Here is a 12,308-nt window from a genome sequence, read left to right as displayed (position 1 = left end):
GAAAATAAAATGTTGCTGACTTATAAGTTAGTTTTACCGATTAAACATAGTATATTACATTATGAAATATGATATTTTCAACCAAGTTCTTATTGGTAAAACGACGGAATCGTTACGATCGGACAGATTGCTAAAATCTGCCAAAATCTACAGAGTGTTCGAATCGAACAACATGACGCCACAGCTATATGATTCTTCCTATGATACGTCTGTGTGCGATGTGGAAAAGGATGATAATGAGAACAAGAATGATTAAACGATGGAGACATACAAATACAGGAAGACGATGTGTTGATGCCATAGGTTGCCGAGATGTGGTATCAGGTAGGATGAGGAAGGAAATGAGATATGTAGAGGATGAAGGGAAATGCGGGTGGTTTGATTTTGCTTCTGCTATTGCAAGGAATCAAGCAGCTTTCGAAAGCGCACAAGCACAAGAAAATTCTACGGATGAATAATTTATCAACGATTTTTATTTGTTTTGCGTTGTGTTTGTGTTTAGAGACGCTCGGTTTCCCATTCCTCAGCAGCTCGTTCCTTGGAGGGTGGTGGAGCGGTAACATATTATCATGTATGCGAGGAGAGAATGTTTATCTTTTTGCCAGCGAGTGTATGGGATTAATAAACTAAAAAGGATTCTGCGTTGTTCAGTCGAGTGAGTTCCTCCTTATCCTTGCCCTAGAACGAGTTTTCTTTGACGATGGATGGCAAATAGACGCTCCTTTTCTTCATAGTCTAGTCGTCGTCGTCGTCGCTTTGGTTTTCGCTTTTCCAATCAGCATTACAAGGAAATCTAACCTTTGCCTTTTCATTCCCGATTCATTAAGATAATTACTTCTAGTTGAGTTGGTTCTCCCGACGACTTTGGCCCGAAGAAGAAAGAGAACTATGTAGGGTGACACTGACGGCAGCCAGACACTAGAGACCGATTTCCCGATAATTCCACCGCTTTGGAGACGTTGTTCTTTGGGAAAATTGCGCACAGGAATATGGCTTGTCGACTTCTATGCAGCAGCGTGTCACCCAAAGTGTACATGAAATATTGAATCTATAAATAAAATCTAGAATAAATTTCACTCTCCTTGCTTTCGAACGGACGACGGAAAAGAGCGCTGCACGAAAACGCAGTGCAAATAATTTCACTTGTCAAAATATATTAAAACGTGTAAATGATTGTTTCCGGTAGCTGACACAATAAATATATTGTATAAGAGAAGATAGCCGCTTCGAGGGGACATGATGTGTGCCAAAACCTTCGCCGAGCTAGATGGATAGATAGCGGGTGCAGTGCGAGATCAGAGAGTAGTGGTCAGAACAGTCATACGTTTGAACACGAAATGAGATAGTTACGACTTGCGGAGACAACGCTCAAAGATGACAGGTGAAGCGACATTTTTCACTCACCATTTGTCCGTTGAAAATGGATCGAGGTTGGTTCGCAAGTTGGGCTGAGATGCACAATGAACTGTCAGGATTGAAGCACACAGGGTCAAATATTTGATTTGCAAACAACATGCCAAATGGCATTGAAGATACAAATAGTAAAAGTGGGTCGCCAAACAATAAACTCCACGAATAATTCACGAACAAAAACAAAGATGTACCACAGCCGGTTCCCAACATTCCAACGATATTTTTTGCAGGCGTATACTACTGATACGGTCAGTGGGCGAGCATTTTCCTCATCAAACGGTTTGCCCCATTGGTACCACCGTTGTGTTTTTTTTTTATATTGGAGTACATACTTCAGTCTCCAGTTAGCCTAGTGGTTAAGGCTATGGATCGCCAATCCGGAGACGGTGGGTTCGATTCCCGTTCCAGTCGGGAAAATTTTCTCGACTCCCTGGGCATAATGTATCATTGTACTTGCCTCACAATATACAAATTCATGCAATGGCAGGCAAAGGACGCCCTTCAATTAATAACTGTGGAAGTGCTTTTTTTTCTCGTATGTCGGGTGAAGATCACTGCGTCCAGATTTTAGAACTATTGTGATATACCCTTTTGCTGTGAGGTACGCAAGTTATCTCAGTAACATATTTGTCACTGAGATACCTTGGTATCGACTGAACTCAAGACCATCTCTCTCTCTCTTCTTGGCGTAACGTCCTCCTGGGACAAAGCCTGCTTCTCAGCTTAGTGTTCTATGAGCACTTCCACAGTTATTAACTGAGAGCTTCCTCTGCCAATGACCATTTTGCATGTGTATATCGTGTGGCAGGCACGAAGATACTCTATGCCCAAGGAAGTCAAGGAAATTTTCTTTACGAAAATATCCTGGACCGACCGGGAATCGAACCCGTCACCCTCAGCATGGTCCTGCTGAATACCCGTGCGTTTACCGCCTCGGCTATATGGGCCCCAAGACCATCTATTATTGATGAATAGAGATCCTGAGTTACAGTATGTGACTCCCCCATTCTGGCGAGACTAGCTTTATGAAGCCAACCACGTCCTTGGGAGATAAGATCCATATGCCAGCAGGCCCTAAAAAGGGCTTGCTGAGAACTTTGAACCTACGTTGAGTGAGTGCACTGCAATAGCAGAGGATGTGTTCTGATGTTTCCCTCTCCTCGTCACAGAAGCGGCAATTTGAGGTTTGGATTGCTCCGATCTTTTGTAGATGGTATCTGCAGGGGCAGTGTCCAGTTATTAGACCGGTGTAGATGTTGAGATCCCTTTTGTTGAGACCTAATAGTTGTTGGGTTTTCTTGGGGTTTATCGTTACGAGCCTTTTCGATTGGCTCGTATGGGGAAGTGCATTCCAGTTTGATGTGATTTGACTGACCATATATTTGTTCAGTTCCATTTTTACAGAGCAGTCTGAGATCCCGCAGAAGGGCTCAGGGCCAATGAACCTTTCATTAGATCCATTTCTGGCTAGCTCATCAGCAATCTCGTTTCCCTCTAGACCCGTATGTCCTGGGATCCAATATAGGTAGACTCGATTGCGTATGGATAAGTTTTTCAAAGCCAGAATGCATTCCCACACTAGCTTTGAGTTACAAGTGTAGTTATTAAGCGAATTAAGTGCCGCTTGGCTGTCAGAGAAAATACATATTTTTGCAAACCTATACTTTCTCCTCAGGCATAATAACACGCATTCTAATATTGCATATATTTCCGCCTGAAATACTGTGGGCCACTGTCCTAAGTGGACAGAGATTTTTGTTCTAGGGCCATAGATTCCGGAGCCTGTCAGATTATTCATTTTCGAACCATCTGTGAAGAAATTTATAGAGCCTGTTGGAACGCTGGGTCTACCTTCTTCCCACTCCTGGCGGGAAGGAATGAACACATCGTAAGGTAAGTCATAATTGACTACCGTTTCCATCCAGTCACTACAAATTCCTATTGCGGGATTTATGGCAAATTCATTTAATATGCTGAGGTGACCCGTAAGGTCTCCCGACAGCAGCGTTTTTGTTCTCTTTAACCTTAGAGCACTTTTTTCCGCTTCCAGCTTTATGAATTGATCTAACCGGGGCAGGTGAAGCATTGCGTCTAGGGCCAAAGTGGGTGTACTACGAACTGCACCAGTGATCACTATGCAAGCGGTGCGTTGGATTTTGTTGAGCTTCGCCCTTGCAGCAGCCTCTTTAGTTTTAGGCCACCAGACAAGGGAAGCGTAAGTAGTCCTGGGACGAACAATGGTTTTATATATCCACATGATCATACTTGGTTTTAGGCCCCATCTTTTACCCAGGGTTTTTGAACAAACCCAAAGTGTATTGAGACCTTTCTGCACAACTGATTGGAGATGAGAGTTCCAATTCAGTTTTGCGTCGAGTATGACACCTAGATATTTTACTTCGCTTGAATAAACTAGTTGTGTATGATTCAAGAAAAGGGGTTTCAGTTGGACCTTCCTCCGTTTGGTGAAAGGGATAATGGAAGTTTTTGTAGGATTTATGCCTAGTTGTTCCTAATGACACCAGGAAAAAGTGTGATTTAGAGCAGATTGCATTATTTCCACGATAACACTTTCGAATTTGCCTCGTACAATAATGACAACGTCATCAGCATATCCAACCACTTCGAAGCCTCTTCTCTCTAAGCTGTCTAGAAGCTCATCCACCACCAGTGACCACAACAAAGGAGAAAGCACTCCGCCTTGCGGACATCCCCTTGTTGCTTTAACAGTAATGTATGAACCACTAAGCTCAGAGGAGATTTTTCGATTAGCTAGCATAGCATGTACCCAGGTAACAATGCATGGGTCGAATTTTCTCCTCAACATTGCTGACCCTATAGACGAATAAGAAGCGTTATCGAATGCGCCCTCAATATCAAGAAATGCTACAAGAGCAATTTCTTTTGCATTGAGTGTTTTTTCGATCTTTTGAACTACCGTATGTAGTGCCGAGATCGTAGATTTTCCACTTTGATAAGCGAATTGGTTTTTTGACAAAGGCATTGCTTTCATAAATTTGTGATTTATGTACTCGCATAGTACCTTTTCCATAATTTTGAGCATTACAGAGGATAAACTTATCGGCCTCAATGCTTTGGGGTTGGTTTTATCTCTCTTTCCTGCCTTCGGAATGAAGACAGCCCGGATTTGACGCCAATCGTTGGGTATATGCCCCAAAATCAGACTCGCCCTAAAAATCTCAACCAAGGGTGGAACCAGTGTTTTCTCCTCTTTTTGGATCAACGCTGGGAATATTCCATCCATGCCAGGAGACTTAAATGGCTCGAAAGATCTCACAGCCCTCTCAACCCTGGCCAGAGTGAAAGCTTCCTTTGCAACCTTTATTGCGTCTTTTTTAGATCCAGAAACCCATGATTGGATCTCTTGTGGATCTGAGACAGCAATTCCAGTGTCTTGGTCGCCGATGCTCGACTCAGGGATTGAATCAGGGAAGTGGATCTTTAACAATTCGCTCAGTGTATCGCTAGGCTCTACAGTGAGCGAACCATCCGTCTTTCGGAGGCTACCCACACCATTGGAGTGGTCTTTTGAAAGAGTTTTTTGGAGTCTGGCCACTACGGGTGTATTCTCTATGCTTTCACACATTAGAATCCACGATTTCCGTTTGGCTGACCTTATTTCTTTGTTGTAGTTCGTCAGGGCCTTTCTGTATAGGCTCCAATCGCCGGTTCGCTTAGCACGATTGAATTCCCTACGCGCAGTTTCCCTAAGCTTCTCAAGAGTTTTATTCCACCATGGAACGTCTCTGCTCGAACTAATTGATTTAGTTGGACAGCTCTCTTGGTAGGCATTAAGGATTTTGTTTTTAATGGATTTGGACGCATCTTCCAATTGTGTAATGGACTTGATGTGACTTTCTATGATGTACTCTTCAGATTGTAGGATAGCTGAGTAGGATTCCCAAACAGTTTTCTTAGGATCTTTAAACGTTTTTTCTATCGTTAGACCCCCTTCCCATTCGAAGATGATGTGTTTGTGGTCTGACATTGATATTTCTTCAGAAACATGCCAGTTTTTTATTTTATCAGAGATAGACCGACTACATAGAGTCAAGTCCAAAACTTCCTGACGAATAAGGTTTTCAAACGTGGGCTTGTCACCAACATTACAAATGTCAATGTTCTTGGAAGAGAGACACTGTAACAGGTACTCACCTCTGGTGTTTATATTTGTACTTCCCCATACGGTGTGATGTGCATTTGCGTCACACCCTATGACGAAGGGGATGTTGTGTCGGTGGCTGTAGGCTAGAGCGCAGCTATTTCTGGAGGAGGGATTTCGTCCACGTCACCTGGGAAGTATGCCGAGACCATCAAGATCTCTCTACTCCCTCTAGCGGAAGGCACCTCCATCCTGACAGCTACGATGTCCCTTTTTATGAATTCTGAAATTGGAAAGTATTTACAGTTGTTATGTAATAAAATAGCCGCTCTAGGAGAAAGCTGGCTGTCATCATATACCAACTTACATGAGTGTTGTGGAATACCTTGTATTCTGGATTTATTGACCCATGGCTCTTGAATGAGGGCCATGGTTAGATTCTCTTTGGTGAACCTCCGACAGAGCACACCCGTGGCGCTCTCAGCATGGTGGAGGTTCACTTGCAGAACTTTAGTCGCCATATCCGGGGTTACCGCTTTTTTCCGGACGACGACTATCCGGCTTTGGATGTTGCGGATCATCAGGGTGTCGTTTGGTGTTACAGTTTGGGTTGTTTCTCTTCCCTGTAGCGACCTGGCCCGCCAGTTTCGCCTCTGTGGTCAAACTGTCGCTTTTTGCACTCCCTTTGCCCTGTTTAGATACCTTTGGTTTGGTACCACTAGAGCAGGGAGTCGCATGTAAGCTTCGAGCTTTTCCTTTAGAGGCGGACTGACTAGCCTTTATGGTGCTTTTGGGGTGAGATTTACTAACCTCGCCCGAACCGGAGGCTTCCTCAGATTTCTCTTGGGTCGGCCTTCCAGTTAGCCGAACCTTGCCCGAACAGGAGGCCTCCTCAGATTGCTCTTGGGTCGGCCTTCCAGTCGGATTGGCGGTATCGGCAGTCGGTTGATCTGTAATCTTCCTTAGTTGGATTTCACCAAATCGGTAGTTGAGGGTGTATTTGGACTTCTTCAACTTTTCCATCGACGCACCCTCTACTGTGAAGATCCATTCGACATGAATGTCTTTCAGAATGGATCGTTTCACAATACGCCAATTAGTTGTTGTGATGTCATTTTGGCTTTCTATGAGAGCCTTTATTCGATCGTCGTCATAGCTGGAGCTTTGTGGGAAGAATGCTCGGATCATCTCTGGACGTGGAATCGCCACTTCGTCCATTGCCATCAGCTCTGCACCTTCCCAGGGTTTCATGGATGGGGATATTCTCTTTAACCACTCAGCAGTCTCTTGATCCTTACAGATTAGAACCATGTAACCGGACTTGTAGATGAGGTTGTTGAATTTGGGTTTTATTGGCTCGTTTCGTTGTTGAACTACTCTGAGCAGGAGTGCTTCTTGTAGAAGGTCTAGCTGGGCTGTAGTGAGTTGGACGGTGGGAAAGTCTTTGGGTATTATCCCGACGTTCACGCTTTTGGCCATATCACTGTAGCTGATACCAGCTGTTTTCCTCATGGGTGGGTTTTGTTGTCCAGACACGTTTTTCTGAGGCGCGCTGTTTGTGGACTATTGGGCGTGCTCTCTCGGATCCAGATGGTGCTTCACCCTTTTTTGTTTGGGGTCCTCTGTGGCGGATTTGTCTAGGTCGTTTCTCGAGCGTTTTGAGGAAGTGGGCTCGCTCTCCTTATTCAGGATTATGGACAAGGCCTCATACCGGTCTTTTCCCTTCTCCCGGAGAGTTCTAAGCTGCTTCCTCTGCGAACGTGTGAGTGTGGGGAATTTCTTACTCGGAGCCCCCTTGGCTTCCGTAGAACCCTTGTTATCTTCGGATCCTTTGCTACTTGCTGAAGATTCTTGGGGGTTGATGACGATCCGTATACCATCATCTTCGTTATCTTCCATGTCCAGCAGGTTGGAGTCGGTCGATGAGGGGTGTTGTAGATCTGGATCAGCTTTGTCGAAACATGTGCTGCTCCGGGAGGTAGGCGTTGAGGGGCAGGATATTTCCATCTTCTCCTGCGAACTACTGAGTAGCTGGTCTTCGGTAAGGCCAAGCTGACTCAGAGTATTCTCCACTTCGCTCTCACACGACTGAGAGAGGCAGTCGTCACCTTGAAGGTTGTTTGTAAAATTTGTACTCATTTTTGGTCCCACGAGTAGCTAGGGAAATAAATGTCCGCTGCACCAGTGCCCCGCCGTAGTGCAGTAAGGGCTGCTTACTGGGGTGTTCGCCCTGGTGCACCCCAGGCTCCGTTCGCGGTTGAGCATGTTTAGAACCCCCTCAACCATTCAGCCCTCGGCACGGGTCGCATGACACCTTGGCATTGGGGTTTATCCATTTTTTCTTTACACGATGGCCATGAATAACAGCCATCGCAACCTTCCTCCTTTACCAGGGCTTAGGACCTGTAGCTCAAGTTCTCAATAGTTTCACGATCTTTCGGACATGCAACTACGGAGAACCATCATTGCTAGCGGAGTTGCAAGTGCTTAAAGAACACTAAGTTGAAGTGCTTAAAGAACACTAAGTTGAAGCGAGGCAGGCTTAGTCCCAGTGGGGACGTAGATCCATAAAGAAGAAGTCATACTTCAGTATGACGATTGTCGGAAAAGCTAGTTTTTAATAAATTTTCATCAACATTTTAGGATAAATCTCTCTTCTCTTCGTCAAGACGTATGTTTAAAACGCGGCAGCGCTTATAGTATTGAAAACGCGTGGAGATTTCCAAAAATGCTTTGAAACATTTTTGAAACGGGGGATGTTAAAATCGGGAAAATACGCGCTGTCCATAATCTACGTAGACTCATTCCAACTTCTTCTTCTTCTTTATTGCTATACGTTCCCACTGAAACTTGGTCTGCCTCGCATCAACTTAGTGTTCTTTGAGCATTTCCACAGTTATTAATTGAAGGGCTTTCTTTGCCTGCCATTGAAAAAAAATGTACATTGTGAGGCAAAGACAATGATACACTGTGCTTACTTCAAAAGTGAGCTGAATAGAATGCTACTCATCTTCTTTCGAATTGCTGATTAAGCCCAAACTTGTTGTTTTATCCGAACTTTTGGTTGCTTGGTTGATTGGTTGGATTTTTTGATTGACTACCCGTCATAAGTACGGACTCACAAAAAGTATTGCAACAATATTGCAACACCCTGACTCACCTCGATATCTCCAAAACCTGAGGACTAACAAAGATGCTGTCTTCAGAAAAGTTATTCAGAAGACCAAAAGCAACAACTTTTCTAAAGGCGGCATTTTTGTAGGTGTTCTGGTTTTAGAGATATCGAGGTGAGTCAGGGTGATGCAATATTGTTGCAATACTTTTTGTGAGTCCGTAATTATAACAGGTAGTGTAGATGACGATAGATAAATGATATTAAAATATAAAATATAAAAATGGGGTTCTGAGGGTTAAAATATATTGATTTAAGTGTCTATCGTTTTGAAGAGCAGCTTTTTTTGTTTTTTTAGTGTTTATGTTAACTGAAAGCTAATTCTACACTTAGTGAAGAGCAGATATAGTTATAACCACTTGACACCAGATTAGGGTTCCAGTCAAAACCATTTTAATTAAATTAAATGTTCTTAATGGTGTGTATCCTTTATCAATCCTATTATTTTAGAAAATTTTGGCAAAAACAGCAATTTAATCAAATAAATTCAAATTGACCAAAATCTGTACCCCACACAAACTCCGGAAGAAAAATCTGTTTCCCACACAAAAAATAACAACCTCCCTAGCTTTTAAATCTTTATTCCATATAAAACGTAATCTGTACTGATGCTCAAAAAATTTGTATTGTACAGATAAATCTGTATAAATGGCATCCTTGTCTCCAAGGATTCATCCTGAAAATCATTTAGTAATTTCTGCAGAAAATCATGGAAGAATTTCCGGAGAAATCCCTGAAAAAAAAAAACCCTAGAAAAGCCTTCAAAAGTGATTTCGTTGCATTTCGAAATAGTTCTCAATAAAGCATCATACCTCTATATCTTTTTAAAAATAATAATAACACAAGTTTACAAAATAAAACGAAAGTCGTGAACTTCTGTCAACGACCAAAATTTTTGAAGTACAATTTAGCACTGATTTCGAAACCGTGCTTCAAAAAATTTTAAGTAGAGCAGTTTTTAAGTATTAGCTTAACCCGTAAAGGACCAGGACGAACCAAAAATTTTGAAACTGCTCGTTCTCAGCAGTGCATTGACCGATTCTCAAAAACTTGGACTTTTATTCAAGGGGAATAGTTGTACTAACTTTTACTTTCGGTGCCGCCCCGCGGAACCCCTCCCCCCTTTCGGGGGAGGCAAATATGTCTGTGTTTTTTTTCCTATTTTTCTGCTAGTTTGAGCAAATGATTCAGGTTTTTCAGTAATTTCGATAACCAGCATCCAAAATCCCACCGGAGAAGTATAATTTAGTTGCATGACAGTGTCCAACATTGTTGGGGACCATTTGGTTTTGATGTAAGAGTACCAGGCCCACCGGAAGATCCGGAACATCCGTAAAAATGGCCATCTGATGAAAATTCCTCTAGAGATATGCGATTTTTTCCAATACAATCAAAATTCTTGGTCTAAGACCATAGTTGATGATTTGGTCCTCTTATGGATCACAGTGGCCACTTATTGGCCCGCCGGAAGATCCGGAACATCCGTAAAAATGACCATTTGATGAAACTTCCGCTGGAGCTATGCGATTTTTTCCAATACAATCAAAATTCTTGGTCTAAGACCATAGTTGATGATTCGGTCCTCTTATGGATCACAGTGGCCACTTATTGGCCCACCGGAAGATTCGGAACATCCGTAAAAATGGCTATCTGATGAAAATTCTTCTAGCGCTAAGCGATTTATTCCAATACAATCAAAATTCGTGGTCTAAGACCATAGTCACTGATTTGATACTCTTATGGACCACAGTGGCCACTTATTGGCCCATCGGAAGATCCGGAACATCCGTAAAAATGGCTATCTGATGAAAATTCCTCTAGCGCTAAGCGATTTATTCCAATACAATCAAAATTCGTGGTCTAAGACCATAGTCACTGATTTGATACTCTTATGGATCACAGTGGCCACTTATTGGCCCACCGGAAGATCCGGAACATCCGTAAAAATGACCATTTGATGAAAATCCCTCTAGAGCTATGCAATTTTTTCCAATACAATCAAAATTCTTGGTCTAAGACCTTAGTCGATGATTCGGTCCTCTTATGGATCACAGTGGCCACTACCAGAAAATCTGCAACATACGTAAAATGGTCATTTGATGAAAATTTTCTCTGCAACGGTGCGATTTTTTCCAATACTATCAAAATTATTGATCTAAGACCGCAGTCAATGACTCGGTCCTGTTATGGACCAAAGTAGCTGCATAATGCCCCACCGGAAGATCCGGAACATCCGTAAAACTGATCATTAGATGAAAATTCACCTAGAAAGCTGTAATTTTTCCCAATAACATCAAATTTCATGATCTAAAATCTTAGTCGATGGTTCAATCCTGTTATGAACCAAAATTGCTATTTTTTGGCTCACCGAAAATCTAAAATATGTATCCGTAAAAACGGTCATTTCATGAAAATTCGTCTAAAACGCTGCGATTTTTTCCAAAATCATCAAAATTCTTGTACTTAATTCGTACTCAATGGTTTGACCGTGTTATGGACCAAAGTGGCCACATATTGGTTCTCGGGAATATCCGATCTATTCTCCTCTGTACCAATGTGGACACATATAGGCCTATCTGAAGACCTGGACATCCGTGGAAATGGTCATCTAACGAAAACTGCATCAAACCGGTTTTACAAAGATTATTCTAATCCATGTTCGAGCAACGAAATCAATGGTTCGATCCTTATATGGAATAAGTAATGGAAGACTCTACGGTTGATCCTGTACATGTGTAAAAAGATCATCTCAGAAATGAGTCTAAATCGCTGCAATTTTATTTACACTTGTATGAATAAACTGTATGAATGATTCCTTAGAATACTTCGTTTATTTTCATTCAAGATCCAAAAACGAATAAAGTGGTTGAAATGTTTTCTGAACCAAGGGCAAAGTGCGATAGACCTATCGTAGGACCAGCAAAATCCGTAAAATAGTCATCTTATGAAAACTGATCTAGAATGCTGTGATTTTGTTTCTCCAAAGACCGCCAGAATTCTTCATTACATCAACAAAGCTAGTCATGAAAATGTTTGACACTTCTCAGGTCATTTTGACAGACCACATGCACGAAAAAGACGGATCATATATTCTACTTTATCGATCTTGTTGCTGTACTTTCAATGCTCATGTTGCATCTGTCAAAATGACCTGAGAATTGTCAGTCATTTTGAGGTTAGGTTCGTTGGTGTAATAAAGAATTCAAGATCTACGAACAAAACAAAAGTAAGACCCGGTGGTCGTATTTCTGAATCTTAGTAACCGGTGTTATACCTTTCTAAATATTGGAACATTCGTAAGAATTTCCGTCTAATCAAAATTTAGAACACCATGTTTTTTATCAAAGTTCATGACGGAAGAATGAATAAGAAATATACTGCCGTTTCTGGAGGAATTCCAGGAGGAATTTCTAAAAAAATTTTTGGAGAAATTCCCGGAGGAATTTCTAAAGGAATTCTCAAGGAAATTTTTCTAGCGAAATGCTTGAAAAAAATTCTGGAGGAATTTCCAGAGAAGTTTTTGGAGGAATTCCCGGAGGAATTTCTAGAGGAATTTCTAAAGGAATTCTCGAGGAAATTTTTCTAGAGAAATTCTTGAAA

This window comes from Aedes albopictus, chromosome 2, assembly GCF_035046485.1.
Source record: "Aedes albopictus strain Foshan chromosome 2, AalbF5, whole genome shotgun sequence".
Classification (NCBI taxonomy): Eukaryota; Metazoa; Arthropoda; class Insecta; order Diptera; family Culicidae; genus Aedes; species Aedes albopictus.
Note: the sequence above shows the minus strand (reverse complement) of the source record.